This window comes from Arvicanthis niloticus, chromosome 12 (assembly GCF_011762505.2).
Source record: "Arvicanthis niloticus isolate mArvNil1 chromosome 12, mArvNil1.pat.X, whole genome shotgun sequence".
NCBI classification, from domain to species: Eukaryota; Metazoa; Chordata; class Mammalia; order Rodentia; family Muridae; genus Arvicanthis; species Arvicanthis niloticus.
The window spans coordinates 7,039,668-7,053,889 of record NC_047669.1 but is presented as its reverse complement, the minus strand read 5'-3'; the positions used below and the strand labels follow the sequence as shown (position 1 = coordinate 7,053,889).

Sequence of the window (14,222 nt, the reverse complement as noted above, 5' to 3'; positions counted from 1 at the left end):
GTTTATCTGGTGAGATAACGTTGGTCTGTAGTGAGGTCTGAATCCCTCCTGTGATGCAGTTCTTATAAAAGAGTGTGTAACAGTCCAGACCCTGCAGAACTAAAGGCTCTAAAGTCCATGCCTTTTACAGGGAGTGTCTGTGAAGAGGTATTGGGATGCAGACTATAGAGATAGCTGGCTGGGAGGCAACTTGACAGAGGGCTAGCAAGAAAGCAGAGCCCTGGAGAGTAAGGCTAGCCGGGGGCATAGGTCCAGTGGCATACCCTATCCAATAGAAGCCGGAAGTCCTGAGTTCTGTCTCTCGAAGCATGGAGCGGTAAGACCTTGCTTCAGCATAAATGGACTTTCAGGCCTTTGATTAGTTGGCCTTGTAATGTACACCTGATTGAGGCAGTTCCCACATTGGTCACTGTGGTTATGGAATAATTAATATTGAATACTCTTCTCAAATTAACAGATTAAACTATTTTTCAAAACTTACAGGATACAAAAGTTACTAAATTTTATAGGAATTTTAGCAGGTATGATAAAGTATTTTAAAATTTGAGCTGGAGAGATGGCTCAGTTGAAGTGCATGCAGTACCTGAGTTCAGTCACCAGAACCCACATAAAAAAGGCAGGCATGGTGGTGCACACTTAAAATCTGAGCACTGGAGAGGCAGAGATGGGTAGATCACTTGAGGCTTGCTATACAGAGAGCCTAACCTACTTGATGAGCTCTGGACCAATGAGAGAAGTGAAGGGTACCTGAAGAATACTTTTGAGTTGTCTTCTGTCCTCAACACATGTACCTGCACATACATGAACACACATCCCCATACATACAGGAGTACACACATATATGTACCTACATATACACCATATGCACACTCGTTCTCAGAGATGAGCCCTGCTCATCCTCCAGTGTATTTTTCTGGTCTTTGTGCACGTTGTGTGTAAGGTGGACTCAGGACCAAGAGAAGAAGGCTGACATTGGTCTTGGTTGCTTCTTGGGCTGCTCATGGAACCGTGTGGCCGTACTCAGATCTGCAATGAGGAGTGCCTTCCTAAGAGCAAGTTTTCATTTCTCATGAGGACTGGCGGCACACTGATGAGGTTCTAGACAACTTGTGATCTAGCAGAGGTCAGCTTCACTTCATGGCCACTATAGTATGACGTTACCAGGAAGGGACTGGTGTGCTTTTTCTATCCAAATGCAGCAGGGTCATGCAACTCTACACCAAGAGTGAATGCAGGGCTGGGTTTGTTGTGCATGTGGTGTGGTCACTAGCAGAGTACAGATGGGGGCTTTTAGCTGGGGCATGCCAGAGTCTACAGCAGGACCAAGAGGACCAGGAAGAGTTAAGCAGAAAAGGACAATTGAGCCATGCTTGACTGGCTTTACCTGTGAATGTTCCCAGCAATCCAGCAGGGTGTAGGTTATAGCAGCCTTACTTTCAAGTGCAGAAGTAGAAATGCCCACTGTCCCTGCTAGTGAGGAAGCAGCACAGATGGCCCCTTTTCCCACTTAAGGATGCAGGAGAAGTGAAGTGGGAAGAAGGCAACACCCACAACACTGGAGGCATCTGCAGCCCGGAGCAAGAAGGGTTTGGAGTTCACAAGCTTCAAGGATATTAGCATAGTTATACTATATTGTGGTCATTATTGAGGTGCCATGGAGATGGGATATGCCTGTGTTTATAACAAGTTGCTGCAGCACAGTTTTGCATTTTACTAAATTGTTAATCTAACCAGCAGGCAATCTTTTCCCTCTTAGGAACACTGAGCATACAAACTGACAAATCTAGAGTAACAGGATCCTTGGTGTATGCATATGGTTTCAATTTTCCCTTTAGAAACATTTCCTGGACCTAAGAGGGAGGCTGGGCCTGCTAACACCTCTGAGGGGAGGGATGCTGTGTGGGAAGTCTGAGCTGCTTCCTCAGCCATGGCTTTGAAACATGAGCCTCACCACCAAAACTAGACACTCCCATAGGGAGAGCCTGGGAAGAAAAGGGAACCACAAGGAAATCCTTATAGTTCTTACCAAACACTGTGCCAAATCTCTCAGACATAGGCTCTTTCCAGTGTTTGAAGGGTTGTGCAAAGGGGAATGGGCTTGTTCCACACAGACATGCTTGCTTGGAATTTATGGAGATGAGTTTTCCAAAGAGAAGATGAGTTGTCCCCTCAGCATGGTAGTGAGTAGCTAAGCAGAGTTGGGGAGCCTAAAGCTCTAAAGGAGATGCTCTCAGACATGCTGCCACTCCTCATGAGTATGCAGGGTAGGCCCTTTGTGTTGAGGGGAGACAAATTAGTAAAACAGGGTTCAGCCCCTAGCAACATGGGATGGGTGCCGTTCATGCTTACAGTGTCCCACTTCTAGGAAATGTTTGCTTGAAACAGTATCATCTTGGCTATAAAGAAAGTATGTTTGAAATTGAAGATATGGATGATCACCCCAAGTTGGCGCTAGCCTCGTGTCCTCTCCAGATGTAAACAATTATCTGCGCAGCTGCTAGGCAGAAAGGCGTGCCAAAGTCACTGAATGTTGGGTGGTGAGCGAACAGCCAATCAGAAGTGAATATGTCACTCTAGACTGTATATAAGCCAGACCCCTTCCACAGCTCAGCCCTTCCGCGTTTTTCCACGTGTGTGATACAGATTAAAAAGCCTCGTTTTGCAGTAACTAGCCGATCTCTGCGTCTCGTGCTTTCTCTCCCACGGATGCAAGGCTCGGGGGTGCGCGTTAGATCTGGTGCCGAGAACCCGGGTATATCCAGGCGCGCGCGGGATTTCCTAGGTTCGGGTGGAATTTCTAGGTGCCGCAGAGGGACCCTGAGACTCGAGGAAGGTTGAAAAACTGCAGGTGCGCGAGGTACACCTTTAGCAGATATGTCTGAAGTAGGGGTCGTGACAAGCGGATTTAAATCCACCGCGGCCACTCCATTAATTAGCCTCTTGCTTATATTGCAATTGTTTTATGGCTACTCGGACATATCAGAACTAAAGTGTGTTGGCAGGCTACAGAGAAGGCCTGGTGATAAAAGGGGGTGTTCAAAGGGAACACGGACTGCTGCAGAGTCCATGGAACCACCGGCAGGTGGGGGAAGGTTGAAGAAAAAAGGAATCTGCCTTTATAAAGGAGTCTTTGGAGAAGCGTCTGAGTTCCGCTACATGCGGCAGACAAAGCAAGCCAGGTGGTGGTGGCACACGCCTTTAATCCCAGCACTTGGGAGGCACAGGCAGGCAGAGGATGCCGCGGCGAAACGTGCAGCCGCCTCTCGTGGGAACGGGAGGCTGCGAGATTGCCTAGGTGCGTGCTGCAGGCCGGTAGGAGAGGCTATTTGTGCTTATTTCACAGGTGAAAACAATTTAATTTGGGACCATGGCTCATGGCAGTGGCGGCGGCTCTCAGTGGCTGGAGCTGGATTCTATAGCCCGGGGTGGGCCAGCTTCAGTCCATCCGTCCTTCAGCCCCTCTCGCCTTCCGGAGCGCAGCCGCGATGGTGGAGCTGGCCACGGCACCCCGAGGTGTGGGTGCAGGAGGCGGAGCTGGAGCTGTCTGAGGATTGGAAAGAAGGAAGCTGGATTACAAGATTTCGGCTCTGACTCTCCTGCCATTTGTGGATGAGTATACCGCTGTGGGCCTTGGTCAGACCTTATGTTTATACAGAAAAGATACAACACGTGTCTTTTAAGGTTTACAGTTTAAATTTAAGGCTTTAAATAAAAGCAAATTCACACAGTCCAGGCCGGTGCCTGGAATCAGCAGGCAGAGGGAGGTTAAGTGCATTTACATTTGAATTAGGACATGCAGGCCTTGGCCACAGAAGCCCAACTGCTTTGTTCTGAGTCTTCACAGACCAGATCCTAGAAATGTGCTTATAAAATATGGTTCAAATTATTTTAATTCCTTTATATTCAAAGTTGTTAAAAACGAGATGCCTTAGATTCCTTTAATATGTGTAACAATTGTTAGAAAATAAGATCGGCTTTTATCCAATATTCTCATGGGACAAAAAAGATTGGTTATTAAATTAATCCAAAATAAAGTTCAAATTTAAGATTTATACAGCCTAACTTGTCTTCTCCAGCTACCATTTCAAAAAATGTTTACATAAAAGATATTTTTATACCATTCCTTTACATTTCTGGTAGAGGTGAAAGGTTTATAGATAATAAATTTATTCATAATGTTTAAGAGCCCATGAAGCGATATTTGTTAAAAATAATTGCTTCAAAAAATGGTTAATGTTTTACTATATATATATATATATATATATATATATATATATACACAAATTTTGTTGCTTTAATACAAAAAGGTAAGAGGTTAAATCTTTTGGTGTGTATTATTCATATGTGATATTTTATTAGTGGATTTCTCTAAAGAAATTTTTTCTGCAAGCTATTGCTTCAATATAATGAGCTTTAAAAATTTTTTAAATACTTGTTACTTCAAAAAAAAGGATTCAAAGACAGTGTCTTTCAATATTTGAGTCAATTTGGCGTTAAAAATAGCTCAGCCATTAAGGCTGGACTTAATTTAAAATATAAAGGCTAAGCTCCCAGCGGGCACGTGGTGACTCACAACCATTTGTGGTGGGGATCTAACGCCATCTTCTGGCTTGTGAGTGTACATGCAAAGGAAAATAGTTTACTTTTAATCTTGATTTGCTCTTAGCGATTTTTAAAAGTTGTTAAAAGATATTATTTGACTAAAACCTCATCTTAAGCTTAACATAGGAGGATTTAAAACCTTTATTTAATGTTTTCAAAGGAATGTAAGTCCTAAATTAAATCATATGTGTATTTTCTTAAATTTACCCTGCTTCAACACAATTAAATTATGTGCTGTAGCCACTGTTTTAAATGTTAAAAAGGGGTATATCTGCCTCTGTCTTGTTAAATATGTTTCATGAAGTGCAGAATGTTTCGGCTACAAGATTTAATATCTCTAGCCATTTAAATAACATTAAAATTAATAAGGTGTTTAAAAATGCATCTACACAACCGGTGTTGGTGTGTGTAGACCCTTTATTTTTCTTTATGTTATCCAACTTTCAGAATAATTCTGATATCTTGGATTGTAAGAATGTTACATGCTTTTTGGCACAATGCTGGAATGGATCACTAGACCTAGCCTTGGTTGTGCATGTGCCTACCTTTGTGCCCATCTCAGTACATCATTATGGAGACTTAAAAGAGACTTTGGTCAATCAGAGAGTTGATTGGCTCCAAGCCCATGTGAAGCAGCTCACGGATGTGGTTCAAATAAGCTGAGTGTCAGCAGCCCCACTTCCAGGTGTTACACCTCTGAGATTTGTGAATGATGCATTTACTAAAAGCCATAATCTTTCTGCTTATTTAAAAGGAAAGTGGAATGGGAAGCTGGACCAGGTACAGCAGCAATTGCAAATCCGGATTTCCAGTCTTGATGGAGTGCGGATGGAACCTGTTTCCCGTGGAGATTTTACTTCTCAAATTTCTTCTGCCCTTTTCTTTCTTTCTTTCTAAAGAGCGGGAATAGGCCTGCTTGGTACAGCCCTATGATGTGAATTAGTATTCATAGATGGTTGGTTTGTAAGCTCAGAGCCCAGCAAAAAACATGACAAGGTAGCTAAAGCCTAAGCACTTGCAGCCTTAGAGCAAGCGTCTCCCTGAAATTTGACTATCTAGGCTAAGAAAGTAGCCAATTGACTGAGGCTCTCAGTCGTTGCACCCCAAGGGGCTCAGCCCATTGCACTGGGACGATGAGAGCTCTAAGTCCAACCAGCCCTTGCCTAAATAATTGTGGTACCTAATAGTAGGTTGACAGCCCTTGCACTCCTGGGAACTATACTCCATTGCACAGGAATGGGTGTCAATGCCTCTTTACAGCTCCTTAGCCCTTGCACCCAGAGGACTGGTTTCCATTGCACCTGGTTAGGGTAAGGGAAAAATCTTCGGGCTATAAGCTCTTGATCACTTATTCCCCCAAGATGGAGTTTGCTTGATCGGGTTTGAGTTTGAATCTTAATTGGTACTACATTTAATAGGCAAAAGGCTGTTTCATTTTAATAATTTAAACAGGGGGAGATGTAAGGAGCCGCAATATAATCTGCCACCCCAAGTTGGCGCTAGCCTCGTGTCCTCTCCAGATGTAAACAATTATCTGCGCAGCTGCTAGGCAGAAAGGTGTGCCAAAGTCACTGAATGTTGGGTGGTGAGCGAACAGCCAATCAGAAGTGAATACGTCACTCTAGACTGTATTTAAGCCAGACCCCTTCCACAGCTCAGCCCTTCCGCGTTTTTCCATGTGTGATACAGATTAAAAAGCCTCGTTTTGCAGTAACTACCCGATCTCTGCGTCTCGTGCTTTCTCTCCCATGGATGCAAGGCTCGGGGGTGCACGTTAGACAATACAGTTATTAACATTCAGAACATCTATCTATGGTCAAACATTACATTAGGTTTTTAAAAAGGTAATGTAGTTATATGTTTGTCAGATGGCTCAGAAGGTGACTGCCTGGCACAAGCCTGACAGCCCGAGTTGGATCCCTGGAACCCAAGGCAGAAGGGGAAGAGGAGTGACTTTCTAAAGTTGTCCTCTGACCTGCTCACCCCCTTCTCCCCCCACGCACTAATATATATTAAATATTTTTAAAACATCGTGACAGCAAGAATAGGATCATGAAAGAAGCTGAATGTGTATGAATTCATTTTGTACTAAGAATTAGGATGATCCATCTGTTTGGGAGGGGAGGTGTGAGGGTGTTAAGGTGGTATTTGTTATTTTTATTCCTAATTCCCCCACTATGAGCATTCATTAATCTTCTGTGTAGAAAGAGAGGCAGGAAGTCCTCAGCTGTTCAAAGCTGAGCAGCTAAGGGAGCAAAGGACCTTCCTTAAGTGGGGTCTTGAACAGAGCAGGCACTGGTCCTGGGCACAGCGTGAGGCGTGGGATGGGGGGCCGTGCACCGCCCTCAGTGCTCACCCCACAGAAGTTAAAAGAGAACTATCTGAGAGTAAAGGAGGAGGAACCGAGGGAGGGGGTACTCCCTTGTGAGGTGCGCTCATCCTGGATCCCAGGGTAGGGAGCAGACGGGAAGGCAAGGCTGTGCCTACAGTGTCAGGAAGGGATGACCCTGAGGCTCCCCTGCCACTCTCCAGATCCTGTGGTATTCAGGCTCCATGCTCTCCTCGCCCCCCCACCCCGCTTCGGGACTCCAGGACTCAGTTTCCTCCCACCACAGGTAGAGATTCCAAGTGTTCCTTTGCCACAGTCAGCTACCCACATGGTTGCTACTACAGCTGTGTCCGCGTCCCCGACCGGAAGCACGTAGACCGTCCGGGTTGGGGGCGCCAGGGACTGGCCCCTGCGGCCGCCAGACCCAGGTGTGCGCTCTTGAGCCACATCCCGGGACCCCTCGCACGCAGTTCGCACACTGAAATCCCGCTGGTACTGGGTGAGCTGCACAGCGCGGCTAGGCTCCCGCGCGCCTGCAACCGACGGGCTCCCGTAGGAGACGCTGCAGTCCACGCCGGGCTCCTCGCTCCCCGGGTCCGAGTAACCGTGCAGAGTTAGCGGCACCTCTACATCTAAGCGGTCCAGCTGGTTCCAGCGCCGGGCCAGTCAGCACAACCGGCTGATGCAGGGCCAAGCCATGTCGCTTGGCCGCGCGCCTGTCACCCGCACGCGCATTACCCCGCAGCCCCTGCGCAGCTCTGTGCCTGACCAGGACTGCCTGCGGGCAGTCTTCCTGGTTAAACACAGAGTTCCTGTTGAGGCCCACATTCTGCCTCAACACTTCTGCCTCAGCACTTTGGGGGCTAAGTGCTCTGGTCAAGAGAGAGTGTGGCTCTTGGGGCAAGAGATGCGAAGAATGGAGACAAGACAGAGATTCTGATCAAGTCTCGTTTATTGAAGGGAATTCTGAGCTATCTTTAGGCTTTTGCCACGTGCCTTGTAGGTGTTGATATGACGTAAGCCTTACAGGCGTCTATAGCGTGGACAGCACGTGCACCGCAATGCCTTGCAGGCGTGGATAGCATGTGTGCCTTACAGGCATGTATGGCATAGATAGCACGTGGACAGCACGTGAACCGCATGCCTTGCAGGCGTGGCCACCACGTGCACCTTGCAGCTGGGGGCAGTAAACAGCAACACAAAATATGTGGGATATCAGAGTGTGCTTCAGCTGTTGTAGGCTATTGAAAACCAAATCTTTCCGTCAGGGTATATGGTTCCAGATGGCTGCAAAGATGATCTAGCCGCTTTCTACTAAAGTCGGCTCCGAACAAGTTCCCCCGAATGTGAGCTCAGAAATCAGACCTGGGCTTCACAGAGGGCGAGGCCTGAGGGAGGCATTTCCTTGCGGTCACTCTGCCTGCTTTTCTTTAAAGGAACAATCCATCAAGAAGGCTCCGATGGCGGAGCCAGGGGACTCTGATGAGGCTTGTGGACACGGGTGGCTGCAAAATAGAGTTTCAGCTGTGCTAAGGGGGCTCGGTGGTCACCCTGAGTGGAAGTAGTGGTCAACAAGGAGGGTGATGCAAGTGAGGACTTGGAACCATGTTTTCCGAAAAATCCATTTGAGTCAGCTCGTGAACCGCCATTTGCCATTTACTGTGCTGTTTTAAATGGGTGACAACCAATCCAGTTTTCCAGTGAACTGTCATGAGCTCCCAATCATCCTTTTTCTAGGTTGTAAAACCCCAAACTGGTTTTCTTTTCCTGATATGCATGTGTGCTTGTTTCATTGCAGAGCTATATTCCAACCTGAATGAAGGTCAGTTAAATACAGAGACAACCTCCAGCTGCCCTCCCAAGGCTTCCCAAGTGTATCCTGCATGCACTTAGACCTGCAATCATACAAGTGGTGGTAGTTACACTAAGTTCTGGCTGAACCTGGAAAGTATCCAGTCTGCACCTCAGAGGACTGCCCAGTCTGGGCCAGTTGGTCAGCTCATCTCCCTCAACTTGGTTAGCTGGAAGTTGTACTGGAGTGGCATACCATTGCTGGTTTAACACCCCAAGTTTGGCTATGGCCCCATACTGACAGTTAACTCTGGAGCTGGAAAACCTGTACCAAAGGAGCATTCATGGGTGTGGTGGTTAGAATAAGCTTGGCCCTGGGAGTGGCACTATTAGGTATAGCCTTGTTGCAGTAGGTGTGGCCTTGTTGGAGGAAGTATGTCACTGTGCGGGTGGACATTGAGACCCTCCTCCTAACCGTGTAAGAGTCAGTCTTCTTCTAGTGGCCTTCAGATGAAGATGTAGCTCTCTCAGCTGCGCCTGCACCATGTCTGCGTAGATGTTGCCCTATTCCCACCTTGATGATAGTGGACTGAACCTTAATGATAGTAAGCCAGGCCCAATGAAATGCTGTCCTTATAAGAGTTGCCTTGGTCATGGTGTCTGTTCACAGCAGTAAAACCCTAACTAAGACAATGGGGACCCCCAAAAGTCTTCTCTCAGTCAGAACCAACTGACTTTGTGAAGCAGGAACTAGTCTTTGGATTAGTCAACCTGGCAGATGAAGGTTAGGTCTGAGAAGGAAAGTGTTCATTTCTGTTTATAATGGAAGCCAAGGCTTGAGCTGGAGGCAGGAAATTGGAAGCAGAAACTCCAGAAGCGTCCATGGAAGACTAACATTCTTTCCTGTCTTGTTTCCAGGCTCATGTTCAGTCCCATATCACACTGACATTATTACCTAGAGAATAAAGAAATTACAGGGCTCATGAGAAGTAAAGGAGCAAATAATTAAAATGTTGAAAATGTTCCTAACTCAAGCAGACACATCCAACAGCATAGATGCAGTGAAGGAAAGACACCTCCACAGGGCAGACAAAAGACTGGATGGCTTCTCATTTATCAGGCTAAGTGGTGCTTGTTTCTGCTTAAAAAAAAAGTTGCAAATATGGCTGGGTGTGGTGGTGCATATTGTTAATCCTGGCATAAGGGAGGCAGAGGCAGGCAGATTTCTTTCATTTCTGGGCCAGCCTGGTCTAGTAAGTGAGCCCATCCAGCTCTCTGTTATTGAAAGCCCATATTGGAATCAAAAATACCTCTCCAAATCAACAACAAAAAACAACAAAAACAAAAAAAACCCCAAACCACACCAAGTAAACAAACAAACAAACCAAAAACCCAAAATAATGTCACTGCTTTTGGAGTCACCAAAGTCGTCTTCCTTGCCTAATGGCTCCTGCTAAATCCCCATGGACAACAATGGGGGCACAGTGGTTTTGTTTTTGTTTTTTGTTTTTTTGTTTTTTGTTTTTTTTTGCCTTGGGAAGGAAGTCAAAGAAAGGGCAGTTTGACTGACAGGTTTTTAGGAAACTGCTCTTGGAGACTAAACCAGTGCTGGCTTCAGCAGGCTCCATCAGTCCCAGCGAATGTGTGGTTTCTCAGATCCAAGGCTAGACTGAGCTGGATCCAATTTCCCAGATCAGGCCATGAGCATAAACAGCAAGCACTGCCAGCGCTAGCACTCCCCTGCCGCCAGGCGCCCCTCTTCCGGTCTGAGGCCTGGGCCGGACCTCTGCCAGGCCAGCTTGTGGGGTACCCCGGATTCCGCCAGACACATTCTGGGGGAATCCATAGAACCCATAGCCAGTGCTAGCACTCCCCTGCCGCCACGCGCCCCTCTTCAGGTGTGAGGCCTGGGCCGGACCTCTGCCAGGCCAACTTGTGAGTGCACCCCGGATTCCATTCCGCCAGACACATTCTGGGGGATCCATAGAACCCATAGCCAGTGCTAGCACTCCCCTGCCACTGCACGCCCCTCTTCCGGTCTGAGGCCTGTTGGTGAGTGCAACCCAGTTACTGCTGCCAGACACATTCTGGGGGCTCCACAGATCCCACAACCAGCTTTAGGTAGGAAAACCCACATATTACCCTGAACTCATAGCTGGGTGCCCTGAGTGCTCAGAATCCAGCAGATACCCCCACCCCCACCCCTGCCGGCTAGCACCCCCCTTCAGCCCATCTCCCGGGTCTGAGGCCTAGACCAGACCTCTGCCAGGTCTGCAGTTGTGTGGACCCCGGATTCTGCCTGAGACATACTGGAAGGTCCACTCAACCCAGAGCCACAGAGGAACAACTGAACTCAGAGTGTCAAACAACATATCCTGAGATATCCAAGAGGAGACACTGCACCCAGAACAGCAGACAAATAGCTGGACTGCTACCTTGGAGGCACCATATCCTGAGGCATTCTAGAGATACCACCATAATCAGTGCAGCTAGAAAAAATCATAGAGACATCTGGACCCCTAGAAGACCAAACACAAGCGAGACAACTGGAAAGGCAGGCTACAATCAGAGACAGAAGCACAGGTAGCACTAGATTTAACCAGATGGCAAAAGGCAGGCACAAGAACATAAGCAACAGAAACCAAAGTTACATGGCATCATCAGAACCCAGTTCCCCCATCATAGCAAGCCCTGAACACCCCATCACACCAGAAAAGCAGGATTCAGAATTAAAATCACTTCTCATGATGATGATAGAAGACTTTAAGAAAGACATAAATAACACTCTCAAAGAACAGATAGAAACCCTTAAAGAGGAAACACAAAAATCCCTTAAGGAATTGCAAGAAAATGCAACCAAACGGGAGAAGGAATTAAACAAAACCATGCAGGATCTAAAAAGGTAAGTAGAAACAATAAAGAAATCACAAAGGGAGAATACCCTGGAGATAGAAAACTTAAAAAATCGATCAGGAGTCATAGACACAAGTATTACCAACAGAATACAGGAGATGGAAGAGAGAATCTCATGTGCAGAAGATACCATGGAAAACATTGACACAACTGTCAAAGAAAATGCAAAATACAAAAAGCTACTAACCCAAAATATACAAGAAATCCAAGACACAATGAGAAGGCCAAACCTAAGGATAGTAGGAATAGATGAGGGGGAAGACTCCCAACTTAAAGGACCAGTAAATATCCTCAACAAAATTATAGAGGAAAACTTCCCTAACCTAAAGAAAGAGCTGTCCATAAATATACAAGAAGCCTACAGAACTCCAAATAGTTTAGACCAGAAAAGAAATACTTCCCGCCACATAATAGTCAAAACATCAAATGTACAAAACAAAGAAAAAATACTAAAAGCAGTAAGGGAAAAAGGCAAAGTAACATATAAAGGCAGACCTATAAGAATTACACCAGACTTCTCACCAGAGACCATAAAAGCCAGAAGATCCTGGACTGATATCATACAGACCCTAAAAGAACATAAATGTCAGCCCAGACTACTATACCCAGCAAAACTGTCAATCATTATTGATGGAGAAACCAAAATATTCCATGACAAATCCAAATTTACACAGTATCTCAACACAAATCCAGCACTTCAAAGGATAATTGGTGGAAAACTCCATCACAAGGAGGGAAACTACAACCTAGAAAAAGCAGGAAAGTAATCTTCTACAAACCGTAAAAGAAGGTAGCTACACAAACATATCTCCACTGCCAATAACAAAAATAACAGGAAAAAACACTCATTTTTCCTTACTATCTCTTAATATCAATGGACTCAATTCTCCAGTAAAAAGACACAGACTATCAGACTGGATACGTAAACAGGACCCAACATTTTGCTGCATTCAGGAAACACACCTCTGTGGAAAGGACAGACACTACCTCAGAGTAAAAGGTTGGAAAACAATCTTCCAAGCAAATGGTCCCAAGAAACAAGCTGGAGTAGCAATTCTAATATCAAATAAAATCAGTTTTCAACCAGAAGTAATCAAAAAAGATAAAGAAGGACACTTCGTATATTCATCAAAGGAAAAATGTACCAAGAGGAACTCGCAATTCTCAACATCTATGCCCCAAATGTAAGGGCACCCACATATATAAAAGACACTTTACTAAAGCTTAAAGCATACATTGCACCCTACACAATAATAGTGGGAGATTTCAACACCCCACTCTCAGCTATGGACAGAACATGGAAACAGAAACTAAATCGAGACACAATGAAACTAACAGAAGTTATGAACCAATTGGACCTAACTGACATCTATAGAACATTTCATCTTAAAAAAAAAGAATATACCTTCTTCTCAGCACCTCATGGTACCTTCTCCAAAATAGACCATATAATTGGTCACAAAACAGGCCTCAACAGGTACAAAAAGATTGAAATAATCCCTAGTACCTTATCAGACCACCATGGGTTAAGACTTGTCTTTGACATAGACAAAAACAACAGAAAGCCCACATACACTTGGCAACTGAACAATGCTCTACTCAATGATGACTTGGTCAAGGAAGAAATTAAGAAAGAAATTAAAGACTTTTTAGATCTAAATGAAAATGAGGACACATCATACCAAAACATGTGGGACTCATTGAAAGCAGTACTAAGAGGAAAAATCATAGCTCTAAGTGCTCACAAAAAGAAAGTGGAAAGAGCATACATTAACAACTTGACAGCAAACCTGAAAGCATTAGAACAAAAAGAAGCTAGTATACCCAAGAGGAGTAGACGGCAGGAAATAATCAAACTCAGGGCTGAAATCAACCAAGTCGAAACAAAAAGAACTATACAAAATATCAAAAAAGCCAGGAGCTGGTTCTTTGAGAAAATCAACAAGATAGACAAACCCTTAGCCAGACTAACCAAAGGGCGCAGAGACAGCATTCAAATTAATAAAATCAGAACTGAAAAGGGAGACATAACAACAGAAAGAGAAGAAATTTAAAAAATTATCAGATCCTACTACAGAGGCCTATACTCAACAAAATTGGAAAATCTGGAGGAAATGGACAATTTTCTAGATAGATACCAGGTACCAAAGTTAAACGAGGAGCAGATAAACCACCTAAACAGTCCCATAACGCCTAAAGAAATAGACACAGTCATTAAAAATCTTCCCACCAAAAAATGTCCAGGGCCAGATGGTTTCAGTGCAGAATTCTTTCAGACCTTCAAGGAAGACCTAATACCAATCCTCTTCAAGTTATTCCATCGAATAGAAACAGAAGGAACACTACCCAATTCATTCTATGAAGCTACCATTACACTCATACCTAAACCACAGAAAGACCCAACAAAGAAAGAGAACTACAGACCAATCTCTCTTATGAATATTGATGCAAAAATACTCAATAAAATTCTCGCAAACCGAATCCAACAACACATCAAAACAATTATCCATCAAGATCAAATAGGCTTTATCCCAGGAATGCAGGGATGGTTCAATATTCGGAAATCCATCAATGTAATCCACTACAT

The 14,222-nt window shown here is 45.0% G+C and overlaps 1 pseudogene; it reads right to left on the bottom strand.

The window, feature by feature from the left end:
* Positions 1 to 3,436: 3,436 nt before the first annotated feature.
* On the bottom strand, positions 3,437 to 7,630 carry LOC117717992 (MAP6 domain-containing protein 1 pseudogene; annotated as a pseudogene).
* Between the last annotated feature and the right edge of the window lie 6,592 nt (positions 7,631 to 14,222).